Source organism: Microtus ochrogaster, unplaced genomic scaffold (genome assembly GCF_000317375.1).
Source record: "Microtus ochrogaster isolate Prairie Vole_2 unplaced genomic scaffold, MicOch1.0 UNK118, whole genome shotgun sequence".
Taxonomy (NCBI): Eukaryota; Metazoa; Chordata; class Mammalia; order Rodentia; family Cricetidae; genus Microtus; species Microtus ochrogaster.
This window is the reverse complement of record NW_004949216.1, coordinates 860,519-865,547: the sequence shown is the minus strand read 5'-3', so window position 1 is coordinate 865,547 and position 5,029 is coordinate 860,519.

Genomic DNA, 5,029 nt, shown 5'->3' with positions numbered 1-5,029 from the left:
AGAGAGAGAGAGAGAGAGAGAGAGAGAGAGAGAGAGAGAGAGAGAGAGAGAGAGGAGTCAAGTATACCAGATACTGAGCCTGTCTGGGCTGAGCAGGTTGGCTCAGGCCAAAGGGTTCACAGTGGCAGGGACATCGCGGGGCCTCTGCTCCAAGCCACAGGGCGGCTGCATGGTCCTACACGCCAGGCACCACACGGTGGATCTCCCTGGACTCTGGGTCGTAGAACCACTAAACCGGCAAGGATATCGGTGCGCACCAAAGGGCTGAGAACAGGCATGGATTAAACTAAGCGTAGTGACTACACACCACCAACTGGGACACTCTCCACACCCCCACCATACCCAAACCTGCAGAATGGATGTCTGAGTGCCCAGCTCCTGCCCCCGGAATCAACTTTCCCCCATTGTGGCCCCCTAGTGTGCCCGACCTCCCTCCAAGCCTGAGACCAAGGCAGAAGATATAAGGAAATGCTCCCCACACAAATCTTTTTCATGTTACTGTAATGGCATCTGTTCTAGGGGCTCCTCTTTTAGCATTAGCCAGAGATGGATGCACGCTGTATCAAAGAGATTGTTGTTTATTAATTACTTATGTATATGGAATGATTTCTTCCTGAGAAGAGATATTAATTCTGGAATAGCTGTACCTCCAGCCATTAAGAAAATGTTTCTGAGACAAGCTCTCTTACGTTGGCTCAGGTGGCCTTGACCCCAGTGTGTTGCTTCCCAAGGCAATGACCTTGCCATCCTCTTGATTAAACCAACTAAATTCTTAAATTAAAGGCTGTACCATCACTAAGTTTTAAAATTCACCCTTTGAGTCATGTAGTCAACTATCCATTGCAGTAACAGGTATGGAGTTTACGTGTAAAACGTGGCTTCTGTCTTCAGACCAGAATAGGAGAAATAATTTCTTGTGTGCACTGGAGGGATAAATAGGTTAAAAAGTCAACTGCTGTAGTTACCATTATTAAATAGGATCTGATTGTGGCAGAGATAGTGATATTGTAATTTCTCATCATGTATTAGTTCATGTAATGTGAATGAAGGCAGGCCAGATTGGTGGGTGCACAATTTTGGGGGCAGTTAGCTTGAGCCAATGAATACTGAATTTCCAAATAGGGGACTCTCCTTTGCAGATATTTTCAGCCCTGTTCAGCACAGTTAAGTCAGCTCAGAGAGTTAAAACACAGGTCATTACATTACATTGATGTAACCGTGTGTGTCAGGTTACAGATCTCAACAGCTAACATTGCACATATTGGACAAGGTCAAACAGTATTTTATTAATGCCAGTCCTCTACCAGGGAATGACCTGCTCTTTTTCAAAGCCAGGATATCTATGTGTTTTCAATTATATTTATCTTTTTAAAATGTCAATTATTAGTTTCATTTTTTAAATTTGATTTTCATTAAATGCATCACTACTCTAATCTCTTATTTGTTTTATTCTATGTAATTCCCAGTTATTAAGAAATTTTTTCCATTTTTCTCAGGTGTGGTTGGTTGTTTATTTCTATTTAGAGCAGTTTCTTCTGTAGCCGTGGCTTTTCTCACACTATCTAATTTAGAATTACTGAGAAATCGCCACACTGACATCCAAAGGGGTTGTTCCAGCTTGCATTCCCATCAGCAATGCAGAAGTGTTCCTTTTTCCCCACATCCTCTCCAGCATAAGTTGTCATCAGTGTTTTTGATCTTGGCCATTCTTACAGGTGTAAGATGGAATCTCAGAGTTGTTTGGATTTGCATTTATCTGATGACTCAGGATGTTGAACATTAAGTGTCTTTCAGCCATTTTAGATTCCTCTGTTGAGAGTTCTCTGTTTAGGTCTGTACTCCATCTTTTTTATAGGATTATTTGTTCTTTTGGTGACCAATTTCTTGAGTTCTTTGTATATTTTGGAGATCAGCACTCTGTCTGATATGGGGTTGGTAAAGATCTTTCCCATGCTGTAGACTGCCATTTTTGTCTTGTTGACCATGTCCTTTGCTTTACAGAAGCTTCTGAGTTTCAGGAGATCTCATTTATTAATTGTTTCTCTCAGTGTCTGTGCTAATGGAGTTATATTTAGGAAGTGTTCTCCTGTGCCAATGCATTCAAGTGCACTTACTACGTTCTTTTCTATGAGATTCAGTATGGTTGGTTTTATGTTGAGGTCTTTGATCTATTTGGACTTGAGTTTTGTGCATGGTGATAGATATAGATCTGTTTTCATTTTTCTATGTGTTGATAGCCAGTTATGCCAGCACCATTTGTTGAATATGCTTTCTTTTTTCCATTTTATATTTTTTGCCTCCTTGTTAAAAATCAGGTGTTTGTAGGGGGACGGATTGATATCTGAGCCTTCAATTTGGTTCCATTGGTCCTCTTGTCTGTTTTTATGCCAGTACCAGGCTGTTTTCAGTACTGTAGCTCTGTAGTAGAGTTTGAAGTCAGGGATTGTGATGCCTTCACAAGTTCCTTTATTTTATAGGACTTTTTTTTTTTTTTTTTTGGTTTTTTTCGAGACAGGGTTTCTCTGTGGTTTTGGAGCCTGTCCTGGAACTAGCTCTTGTAGACCAGGCTGGTCTCGAACTCACAGAGATCTGCCTGCCTCTGCCTCCCGAGTGCTGGGATTAAAGGTGTGCGCCACCACCGCCCGGATTTATAGGATTTTTTTAACTGTCCTGAGTTTTTTGTTTTTCCATATGAAATTAGGTATTGTTCTATTGAGGACTGTGAAGAATTTTGCTGGGATTTTGATGAGCATTGCATTGAATCTGTAGATTGCTTTTGTTAAGATTGTCATTTTTACCATGTTAATTCTACCTACCCAAGAGAGCATGGGAGATCTTTCCTTTTTCTGGTGCCTTCTTCAATTTCTTTCTTCAAAGATTTGAAGCTCTTCTCATACAGGTCTTCCACTTGTTTGGTTAGTGTTACCCAAGATACTTTATGTTATTTGTGGCTATTGTGAAGGGAGATGTTTCTCTGATTTCTTTCTCAGCCCTTTTTCATCTGAGTACAGGAGAACTATTGATTTTTTTTTAGTTAATCCTGTTTATGAGTTGTAGAAGTTCCTTGGTAGAATTTTCAGGGCTACTCATGTAAACTATTATATTATTAGCAAATAGTGAGACTTTGGCCTCTTTTTATGATTTATATCCCCTTCATCTCCTTTGTTGTCTTTTGCTCTAGCTAGAACCTCAAGAACTATATTGAATAGATATGGAGTGAGTGAGCAACTTTATCTTGATTCTGATTTCAGTGGATCGCTTTGAGTTTCTCTCAATTTAGTTTGATGATGGCTCTGTTGGCTTGCTATATATTGCCTTTATTATATGTAGATATGTTCCTTGTATCCCCTGATATCTCCAATACCTTTATCATGAAGAAATGCATTTCATCAAAGCCTTTTTAAGCATCTAATGAGATGATCATGTGCTTTTTTTTTCAGTTTGTTTATATGGTGGAGTACATTGACAGATTTTTGTATGTTGAACCATCCCTGCATCTCTAGCATGAAGCCAACTTGGTCATGGTGGATGATTTTTCTGATGTCTTTTTGGATTTGATTTGACGGTATTTTATTGAGTATTTTTGCATCAATGTTCATAAGTGAGATTGGTCTGTAATTCTCTTTCTTAGTAATGTCTCTGGTTTGGGTATCAGGGTAATTGTAGCCTCATAAAAAGAGTTTGGCAATGTTTCTTCTGTTTCTATTGTGTGGAACGATTTGAGGAGCATTGGTATTGGTTCTTTGAAAATTTTGTAGCTTCCTGTGCTGAAACCACGTGATCCTGGACTTTTTTCAGTTGGGAGACTTTTGATGACTGTTTCTGCTTCTTTAGTAATTATGATTCTATTTAATTTGCTTATCTGATCTTGATTTTAATTTTGGTAAGTGGTATTTATCCAGAAAATTGTCCAATTCCTTTAAGTTTTCCAATTCTGTGGAGTACAGGTTTTCGAAATATGACCTAATGACTCTCTGGATTTCCTCCATGTCTGTTGTTATTTCCCCCTTTTCATTTCTGATTTTGTTAATTTAGATATGTTGTCTATGCCTTTTGGTTAGTTTGGATAAAGGTTTCTCTAATTTGTTGAGTTTTTTTTTTTTCAAAGAATCAACTCTCTGTCTCATTCTTAGTATTGTTTTCTTTGTTTCTATTTTGTTGATTTCAGTTCTCAATTTGATTATTTCCTGCCATCTAGTCATTCTGGGTGAGTTTGCTTCTTTTTTTCTAGAGTTTTCAGATGTTCTGCTAACTCACTAGTGTGAGATTTTTAAAGCTTCTTTATGTAAGCAATTGGTGCTATAATCTTTACTCTTAATACTGCTTTCATTGTGTCCCATAAATTTGGGTATATCGTGTAGCCATTTTCACTGAATTTTAGGAACTCTTTAATTTCTTCCTTTATTTCTTTCTTGGCCCATTGATGATGAGCATTATTTAATTTCCATGTGTTTGTGGGCTTTATGAAAATAGTGTTGCTGTTGGATTCTAATTTTAATCCATGGTGATCTGATAAGATACATGGGGCTATTCCAATTTTTTTGTATTTGTGAAGGTTTGCTTTGCTACCTAGTATGTAATCACTTTTTGAGAAGGTTCCATGAGTTGCTGAGAAGAAGGTATATTCCTTTATGTTTGGATGGAATGTTCTATAGATGTCTTTTATGTCCATTTGAGTCATAACATCTGTTAGTTCCCTTATTTCTCTGTTAATTTTCTGTCTGACAGACCTGCCCAGTGGTGAGAGTGGGGTGTTGAAGTCTCTCACTATTAGTATGTGGTGTTTAATGTGTGATTGAAGTTTTAGTAGTGTTCCTTTTACATATGCGGGTGCCCTTGTATTTAGGGTAGAGATTTCAGTATTAAGATTTTCTCCTGATGGATTTTTCCTGTGACTAATATGAAATGTCCTTCTTTGCCTCCTTTGATTGATTTTAGTTTGAAGCTATTTTGTTAGATATTAGGATATCTACATCAGCTTGTTTCTTAGGTCCATTTGACTGGGAATTTTTTCCCAACCCTTTACTCT